General features: G+C 43.6%; 1 long non-coding RNA gene across 1 annotated transcript; it reads right to left on the reverse strand.

The window, feature by feature from the left end:
* Positions 1-2951: 2951 nt before the first annotated feature.
* Positions 2952-10220, reverse strand: LOC308173128. Its single transcript, XR_013937872.1, has 18 exons — positions 10132-10220; positions 9864-9920; positions 9606-9663; positions 9301-9371; positions 8638-8717; positions 8349-8405; positions 8023-8093; positions 7495-7572; positions 7206-7262; positions 7010-7065; positions 6305-6384; positions 6010-6061; positions 5728-5798; positions 5411-5454; positions 4952-5004; positions 4304-4379; positions 4002-4036; positions 2952-3682 (listed from the first exon to the last, which is right to left on the reverse strand). It is a non-coding gene; the product is annotated as an uncharacterized lncRNA (long non-coding RNA).
* Between the last annotated feature and the right edge of the window lie 407 nt (positions 10221-10627).

Here is a 10627-nt window from a genome sequence, read left to right on the forward strand (position 1 = left end):
ATACATTCTCCTTCCTGAACAGATATTCACAGACAAAAAGGCACTGTTCTAAACATGCTATATGTGGGAGGACAGGTCAATCCTGTACGCATCATCGTCCAGGAGCGAGTACACCAATCTGAAAAATGAAGAGGATAAAGTAAATTTCAGGCTGATCAGAATAAGAACATTCACATGTAGCTGAACAGAGGAAGAGTTGATCTTTTCAACTGGTGTCAGAGAACTGGCAGGCAGTCCAATATAGTGGATCTGCTGAGGAAAAAAGTTCAGTCATTGAGACTCTGAGCTCTACAGCAAGTCCTGTGTGTGACTGCAAAGGTCAAATGCATGTTCTTGATGACTGCACATCCCTGGTTAATGTGATCACTATAACCTTTGCACATGTCTCCTGATAGCTTCTTTTATACTTCTGCATATTAGATACTGTACATAACCCATAACTGTATATATACCTCAACTAAACTGATGTTTACAATACTACCTCTGCACATACTGTATATTGCATATCATCAAAAAGTTGATTTATTTCAGTAATTCCATTCAAAAAGTGAAACTTGTATAATGTATACATTCATTCCACATAGACTGATATATTTCAAGTGTTTATTGCTTTTAATTTTGATGATTATTACTGACAACTAATGAAAACCCGAAATGTAGTATCTCATAAAATTAGAATATTGTGAAAAGGTTCAATATTGAAGACCCCTGGTGCCACACTCTAATCAGCTAATTAACTAAAAACACCTGCAAACGCCTTTAAATGGTCCCTCAGTCCAGTTCTGTAGGCTACACAATCATGGGGGAGACTGCTGACCTGACAGTTGTCCAAAAGACGACCATTGACACCTTGCACAAGGAGGGCAAGACACAAAAGGTCATTGCTAAAGAGGCTGGCTGTTCACAGAGCTCTGTGTCCAAGCAAATTAATAGAGAGGCGAAGGGAAGGAAAAGATGTGGTAGAAAACAGTGTACAAGCAATAGGGATAACCGCACCCTGGAGAGGATTGTGAAACAAAGCCGATTAAAAAATGTGGGGGAGATTCACAAAGAGTGGACTGCAGCTGGAGTCAGTGCTTCAAGAACCACCACACACAGACGTATGCAAGACATGGGTTTCAGCTGTCGCATTCCTTGTGTCAAGCCACTCTTGAACAAGAGACAGCGTCAGAAGCGTCTCGCCTGGGCTAAAGACAAAAAGGACTGGACTGCTGCTGAGTGGTCCAAAATTATGTTCTCTGATTAAAGTAAATTGTGCATTTCCATTGGAAATCAAAGTCCCAGAGTCTGGAGGAAGAGAGGAGAGGCACAGAATCCAAGTTGCTTGAAGTCCAGTGTAAAGTTTCCACCGTCAGTGATGGTTTGGGGTGCCATGTCATCTGCTGGTGTTGGTCCACTGTGTTTTCTGAGGTCCAGGGTCAACGCAGCCGTCTACCAGGAAGTTTTAGAGCACTTCATGCTTCCTGCTGCTGACCAACTTTATGGAGATGCAGATTTCATTTTCCAACAGGACTTGGCACCTGCACACAGTGCCAAAGATACCAGTACCTGGTTTAAGGACCATGGTATCCCTGTTCTTAATTGGCCAGGAAACTCGCCTGACCTTAGCCCCATAGAAAATCTATGGGGTATTGTGAAGAGGAAGATGCGATGCGCCAGACCCAACAATGCAGAAGAGCTGAAGGCCACTATCAGAGCAACCTGGGCTCTCATAACAACTGAGCAGTGCCACAGACTGATGGACTCCATGCCACGCCGCATTGCTGCAGTAATTCAGGCATAAGGAGCCCCAACTAAGTATTGAGTGCTGTACATGCTTATACTTTCCATGTTCATACTTTTCAGTTGGCTAACATTTAAAAAAAAACTTGTTTTGTATTGGTCTTAAGTAATATTCTAATTTTCTGAGATACTGAATTTGGGGTTTTCATTAGTTGTCAGTAATAATCAAAAAAGCAATAAACACTTGAAATAATCAGTCTGTGTGGAATGAATGTATACATTATACAAGTTTCACTTTTTGAATGGAATTACTGAAATACTCAGCCCTCCGATTCCTGGGGGTGCACATACAGGATGACCTGTCCTGGAAGAACAACACAGCAGCCACCATCAAGAAGGCACAACAGCGGCTCTACTTCCTGAGAGTCCTCAGGAAGGAACACAACAAGCAGGAGATACTGGTGGCCTTCTACCGTGGCGGAGTGGAGAGCATCCTCACCTACGGCATCTGCAACTGGTTCTCCAGCTGCACAACCGCGGAGAGAAATGCGCTACAGAGTCGTGAGAACAGCCCAGAAGATCACCGGCGCCCCCCTCCCCTCTCTGGAAGAGCTGTACAACACACGCTGTCTCAGGAAGGCCTCCAAGATCTCCAGAGACCCAACCCACCCTGGGTACAAACACTTTGCCCGGCTGCCCTCGAAAAGGCGGTACAGGACCATGGCCGCAAGGACAAACAGACTGAAGAACAGCTTCTACCCCAGGGCCATCCAGGCCCTGAACACAGCAAAGACCTAGGTTCTGGGCCCTGGACAGTCTGGACGGATTGATGGCAGCTGCTGGATTGAAAAAATCAGGTGTAGTGCTGAGGCACAAATATGTACATTTCAAGCCTGCAAAATGCGACACTTTAAATGAAAATAACACAACCCTAGTCGTCTTATCTGTACAGTATAGTAGTGGATAGTGTACATAGCCTTTATTTATGTAAATCAGCTCCTTTCCCTTGTTTTTTCTTCTTCTTTCCTAGCACCAGGGGAGCCACCCCTCCTAAATTTCGTTGTTTGGCACCTGTACTATAGCAATGACAATAAAGACCATTCATTCATTCATATAAATCAATTTTTTGATGATATTCTAATTATATGACCAGCACCTGTACATACACACACCAGACTGAACAGGTACAGAAATAAAGGCAACCACAAAATAATTATGCATCAGCTGATATTTATTGAAACTGGGTTGTCCAATTATAGAAACCCTTAACACTAAAGGCCGGTTTAGGCTTCTGCGTCGAATTTACGTGCGGCTACGCCGTAGACTACACGAGGGCTCTCCAAGTTTATAGTTCGATGTTGGTCCGCGCTGCAATTACACCGTCACATCGCTAGGTGGCAGTGTGTTTTCAGCCCCTGTGCTGTGCCTCTTCCGGTTAGGAACTCAACGGAGCTCAAAGCTCAAAGCGGCATAATAGCGATCTTTTTGTTGGTATGCTTGTTGTAAATAAAAGTTCTATGATGCATTGAAATGACATTAAACTAAGATAATACGATGGTTATCATAATTTTTCAAATCTTTATTAATAAGTAATTACAGAAAAGGTGAATGACATTTCTGTCATGACTTCCGCATTTTGGGCGACGAGAGAGTCGAAATCTTGTCTGAATCATGTGCTACCAAGCGGACCAATCACAGAGCTTACGGTTACGTGCGCTCTGACGCGTGGTTAGATTTTTTGAGAGGAGCACGTCAAGGCTACGCACGGTCATGCGGGACTACGTAAGCTTACGCGTAGCCTACGGCGTCGACTTTACGCAGAAGCCTAAACCGGCCTTAAAGCAGAGCACAACAACTTGAATCAAGATCTTCTCCTTCTCTGCCATGGTTGATGAATCACATTCTTCTCTGCCATGGTTGATGAATCACATTCTTGACTCGATGCATCCAGTGGCAGAGGCTGAAAAAGAAAATGACCAGGGTAAGTTGATCAGCGGTGCGTGGAGGGGGGGAACGTGACACTAGTCCGCAATTCCTCAAGTGTCCACTAATTAAACAGAATAATCTGTAGGTGCAGACATGCGAAGGTCAGTGCATTGCCTCATCAAGTGACTCAATTGTTGCCCCTGGAGACAGCAGACCACCCATGGCAGACAGGATCTGCATTGAGTCTGCAGAGGCGGTGCTTTGGGATCAATGCGTAAAGGACCAGCAGTGAGAAATTCTGACTGGACCCCTTTGAAAATGATCCCGACCACACTTGCAGAGGAGCCCCTCACCTCATGTGGGTTGTCTTGAGGAAACCACGTCGGACCTGAAAAACAATGTCGAAAGTTACCACCCATCAAATCGGTCAGAGTGTATTTCCAGTTTAGTAGAAATTAAACAGCTACAATGTTCCCAATAGATCACCCCAGCAAGACACTGGCGAGGCCCACTGGAATGGAGTTTAGTTTGCGGTCATGTCCACAGCATATGAGGAACTGAATCTCCAAATAGCCTTGGTATGATGACCAAATCAATAGATTTGAATTAGAACAATTCTGGTAAAAAAGGTATTTCAGCACAGGGAACAACTCACATTCAAAGGTGGCAGTGATTGCCCAACCCATGGCAGGTCCTGGTGACACTACTTCCCAGGACCGGTCCGTGTCTACCTGAAGAGAAGGTAATGTTATAAATAGCTCAACAAACAAATACCTGTGTTCTGCCAGAGCACCGGTGCAGTTTGACATTAAATTGCCGTTCCGATTCTCGTATAGAAGCCTAAGTGCATCGCATCAAATTAAGTGTTGGTTAGCTAAATGTTTGGAACAAACTGAAAGTCACTGAGGGGCCTGAGACTTTCTAACCAAGCAGGAGAATTTGGTGGCAGTGTTGCGACATGGTTCCTGCCCTGTGGCAGCTCCTGGCAGGCCGGCGGAGGCCTGGCGCTGGATATGCCGGGGAATTCTGACACTGTGCGCCACCAGAGGCCGCACACATTCCAGGGATGCCAGACCATTAGAGCCGCCAGCCCACGGAGTGGCTAGGGTCGCGGGAGAGGGAAAGGGTTTGTTCAGCACAAATACCAGGGCTCCAGGCACAGACAGGCCCGGAGCCCAACGATGCCAGATGCAGAGTCTCTCTGGCGCTGTGTAATGAACAGACAGCCTGTGAGGAGGGCTGGCTGCAGATACCATACAGCGCTCAACTTAATCAGCCACTTGGGCTCATTATGAGAACTCACTTCTGATCCTCATGGTGGGGAGGTCCATTCATCTGCACACTTCTGATCCATGCCTGGAAAGACGAGAAGCTTCAGTTCGCAGGCTACAACTAGACACGGGCAACATGGTGTAGAATGTAGAGTAGAATAGAATGTAGAGTAGAATGTCTCGACAAATCTACCAGGACTCCAGGCACAAAGCCTGGAGACCAACGATGCCATGTGCCGAGTTGCTGTTGCACCATGTAATGAACAGTCCAGCCGGAAACAGCAGCTGGCTGCAGATACCATATAGTGCGTTGAAACCCAACACCCATTCTCTACTGTGAGGAGAAACACTAATCTGTACAACAAGACACTGAGACACTTGCAAAGCCTTTGAATTACATCTTAACAAAAAGCAGGAGTTACCAAAAAGGTTCGTCACTGCAAAGACATCTTGATTAAGAGATGAACACAAGATCAGGTGCTTGTACTCACCAGACAAGAAACTGCAACAGCGACCATGTGGCCATTTGGGGCATCTACACCAGAAGGAAGAGTAGGTGATTAGAAGCAATTGTGATCTGACTCAACAGTAGAGCTAAATTAATGTGAGCTTGTACTGCAGTAATATCCCACAGGGCTAATGGAAGTAGCCGTGAAGGTAAAGCGAAACCACAGATTTGTTCTTTGAGGCATTTCCAACGACTAAACCCCACTGAAGAAGGTCCGTCGGGATAGGCCTCAGTATGGCACAAGCACCTGCTAATTAAGTGTGACTCATTTTAACCAGTGGTACTGGGCATTCTACCCACCATGGGAACGCCGTCTTCAACGCAAGAACTCAGTTGGAACCCTCAGGAAAGTCAGCCACAGCCCCATAAACCTGTGGAAGTTTGACAGCAACATGAGACAAGCAGCTTGACGTTTACAGAAACAAGCAGCTTGACGTTTACAGAAACTTTAAACCAGTTTGCGGAACGTTCAGACGGGCATTCAATCAATCACAAATCAGAAGCAGTTGAACATTCAGCCAATCATCATGACTCCCTCAAATCACTACAGTACATTTAAAAGATTTCCAGACATAAACATACCTGATGAGTTTCGGCTTGAATTCAAGTACCGTAACTCCTTTTCAACACTTCCCTATTAAACAACAAAATAACAGTCTTCATCAGTGAACAGTATTCAACGTTAAACAAATGGTCGTCCATTAGTTAAGCCAAATGAATGTCCACTCTCATAAGTAACACTGCTGCTGAGTGTGCACAGCAGTGGGTTGCAAGAGAGAGGATTGCTCTGTGCACTGCTCCAACCACCAAGGCCCACTGTGTCGAGGCCACAACTGGCGCTGTGCTCAAAAACGCCCAACAAGACACCGAATCTCACCACATGACGCAGAGACATCCAGACGTCTTCCCGGTGAACCGTTTCTCCGCCTCGACTCAAGATGGCGTCGCTGTCAATTCCTTAAGTCACGAATAAAGGAAACGTTAAAGCAAATCCGTCAACACGGGTTTGTTTATTTGCTACACTTAGCTTAACATCCACGAGAACATAACGGACGGTTTGAGCCGCCATCATCATTACACTGTTTCGGGCCTCATTGTCATCACGTCCACATTTATTCTGCAGGGATGAAAGCTAAACCCGATAGTTATATAGCCACGTCACATGGATGGAATTTACCCATTAAATCTAGGAAACACCAATATTAGTGAACGTGGCATCTGGGTACGTTAACTATAATCTTAAGTATCTTAATACATCGTAAGTTCTCAGTATAAGACGGCAAACTTCGCAGCCTGGCCGACGTGGCTAGCACTGGCCATTATGTTAGTTAGCGTGACACACCACGAGGCAGGCAGGCATTGATAATACAACAATTAGCTAGCCAACGTAGTTACCAATCACTACCATTCTTGTTCTATTTGTCATATATATATATATATCACTGTTTGCACTTTTGGCTGGATGCTAAACTGCATTTCATTGTATAGTACTTGAACTCTACGATGACAATAAAGTTAAATCTAATCTAGATCTAACGGGGTCATTCTGTAATCAGGTTGACCAACCACTGACTGAGCATACCTTTTTATTGACTGAAGATCTTGGTGGTTCTGGGCCCCGTTAACACATCATCTCATCTGCAAATAGAAAATGATCTGTGGTTTATAGGGGGTTCCCCAAGGCAAAAAAAAGAAGAAAAAAAGAGCAATCATCTTTCAGTAATAAAACAAGTCATCACCACTAACAGTAGTCCTGTATTAATCTTCAATATGCTCACCTTCAAAATGTTACTTCCTGCCATTATGGGCCAGTTGTCATCACTCTGAATCAAGACCTTTGAAAGTGAATCAAATCAATGTAATTAGTAATCTAGTCAAAAGATTACCAAAAGCAAGCCATGTCTATATGGGTGACTCAGATAATTTGGCTTAATTTTCAGGGTAGTCAACAGTATCGATATGCTGGGGAAAAAAGATAAGTCATCATTGACACCATTTACCAGAACTAAACACCTGGTTTCCTCAACATCATTCAAGGAACCATGTCAACTGCTTAATCATCCTTACCCAGCATCGCTTAGTGGTGGTCAGTCGAGATCAGCAGTGGTTGTCTTAGCTCTTCGCTCCCAGTATCCTAATGCAACCCTATAAAGGATACAATGCGTCTTAATTACAATATTCAGGGAATTGTCACTCATTGTCTGCAGGTTAGAGTTACAAAAATACCTACAAAATTCAAGACCTCATAAAATCATGATAAGACTTTAATACCCCAGCAAGAGTCTTGATTTTCCCAAAATTGATTAATCAACTTTTAGACTTTTCAAGACACCGCAGATACCCTAAATGACTTTGAGCTTGTACTGCAGTAATATCCCACAGGGCTAATGGAAGTAGCTTGTACTGCAGTAATATCCCACAGGGCTAATGGAAGTAGCCGTGAAGGTAAAGCGAAACCACAGATTTGTTCTTTGAGGCATTTCCAACGACTAAACCCCACTGAAGAAGGTCCGTCGGGATAGGCCTCAGTATGGCACAAGCACCTGCTAATTAAGTGCGACTCATTTTAACCAGTGGTACTGGCATTCTACCAACCATGGGAACGCCGTCTTCAATGCAAGAACTCAGTTGGAACCCTCAGGAATGTCAGCCACATCCCCATAAACCTGTGGAAGTTTGAAAGCAACGTGAGACGAGCAGCTTGACGTTTACAGAAACAAGCAGCTTGACGTTTACAGAAACTTTAAATCAGTTTGCGGTACGTTCAGACGGGCATTCAATCAATCACAAATCAGAAGCAGTTGAACATTCAGCCAATCATCATGACGGCCTCAAAAAAAAGAAAGAAAGAGCAATCATCTTTCAGTAATAAAACAAATCACCACTAACAGTAGTCCTGTATTAATCATCAATATGCTCACCTTCAAAATGTTACTTCCTGCCATTATGGGCCAGTTGTCAGCACTCTGAATCAAGACCTTTGAAAGTGAATCAAATCAATGTAATTAGTAATCTAGTCAAAAGATTACCAAAAGCAAGCCATGTCTATATGGGTGACTCAGATAATTTGGCTTAATTTTCAGGGTAGTCAACAGTATCGATATGCTGGGGAAAAAAGATAAGTCATCATTGACACCATGTAGCAGAACTAAACACCTGGTTTCCTCAACATCATTCAAGGAACCATGTCAACTGCTTAATCATCCTTACCCAGCATCGCTTAGTGGTGGTCAGTCGAGATCAGCGGTGGTTGTCTTAGCTCTCCGCTATCCCAGTATCCTAATGCAACCCTATAAAGGATACAATGTTTCTTAATTATTACAATATTCTGGGAATTGTCACTCATTGTCTGCAGGTTATCGACTATCATACAACAGAATTTCCAGTTCATCTTTGCTTTTAAATAAAACGAATAAATTCACAATTTTTTTACTAAAGGTTTTTAGGACTCAAACTCTTTGGACGGAGTCTAATTCAGAAAAATACCTACAAAATTCAAGACTTAATAAAATCATGATAAGACTTTAATACCCCAGCAAGTCTTGATTTTCCCAAAATTGATTCATCAACTTCTATACTTTTCAAGACACCGCAGATACCCTAAATGACTTTGAGCTTGTACTGCAGTAATATCCCACAGGGCTAATGGAAGTAGCTTGTACTGCAGTAATATCCCACAGGGCTAATGGAAGTAGCTTGTACTGCAGTAATATCCCACAGGGCTAATGGAAGTAGCCGTGAAGGTAAAGCAAAACCACAGATTTGTTCTTTGAGGCATTTCCAACGACTAAACCCCACTGAAGAAGGTCCGTCGGGATAGGCCTCAGTATGGCACAAGCACCTGCTAATTAAGGGTACTGGCATTCTACCCACCATGGGAACGCCGTCTTCAATGCAAGAACTCAGCTGGAACCCTCAGGAAAGTCAGCCACATCCACATAAACCTGTGAAAGTTTGAAAGCAACATGAGACAAGCAGCTTGACGTTTACAGAAACTTTAAACCAGTTTGCGGAACGTTCAGACGGGCATTCAATCAATCACAAATCAGAAGCAGTTGAACATTCAGCCAATCATCATGACGGCCTCAAAAAAAAGAAAGAAAGAGCAATCATCTTTCAGGAATAAAACAAGTCATCACCACTAACAGTAGTCCTGTATTAATCTACAATATGCTCACCTTCAAGATGTTACTTCCTGCCATTATGGGGCCAGTCGTCGTCACTCTGAATCAAGACCTTTGAAAGTGAATCAAATCAATGTAATTAGTAATCTAGTCAAAAGATTACCAAAAGCAAGCCATGTCTATATGGGTGACTCAGATAATTTGGCTTAATTTTCAGGGTAGTCAACACTATCGATATGCTGGGGAAAAAAGATAAGTCATCATTGACACCATGTAACACTAACATCAGACAGTCATCTTCAAAGTGCTCACCTTAAAACGAGAGTTTTTCCACACTGTGAGTCAGTCGTCATGCACCCACATCAAGACCTTTGAAAGGGAAAGAAATACATTAATGTGTATTCATCTACCAAACCCATGCAAGACATTTGTCTTAATAGGTGATTCAGATATTTTGGCTTAATTTTCAGGGTAGTCAACAGTATCGATCTGCTGGGGAAAAAAGATAAGTCATCATTATCACCAAAAAGGAGTGCACTCAAAAAGTAGTGCACTCAAGTGGACCAGGGAGGGGACGCACCTTCGAAGTCGACGTGGCTCACATGTGCCTTGGTTCCTGGAACACCGGCCAGCCTCATCGTGGTGGTAACTGTGAATGCAAACATTTCTGTAAAGGGAAAAAAATGTACAAAATGAATACAATGGCTCTAACAGGACAACAACGCTATTACTAACCTATGAAACCATGGACACATCACCACTACATGTGCCACGTGGGGAGCTTAGCATCACTGTGCTGCAACAGTATGGACATAAAAAGTATCTATCTAAACTGCGTGCAAGAAACGGTGTCTTGTAAGACAGACCAAGTAAAACAGAAGTTAGGAGACAGTTTAGTGCTTTAGCTGTGTAAATATCCAACTCTCAGATCCATGTCTGGCTGTTTCTCACCTTCCATTCAGCTCGTGATCCTCAGAGAAATGGACCGGACATCAGCGCGCGTGGTCTTCTAAAGCCTGTTCTGACTGTTTGCGCAGGCGCACGATTCTTCTTCTTCTTCAGTGGAGTTTTACGGC

This window comes from Nansenia antarctica, assembly GCF_963989245.1.
Source record: "Nansenia antarctica genome assembly, chromosome: 18".
NCBI lineage: Eukaryota > Metazoa > Chordata > Actinopteri > Argentiniformes > Microstomatidae > Nansenia > Nansenia antarctica.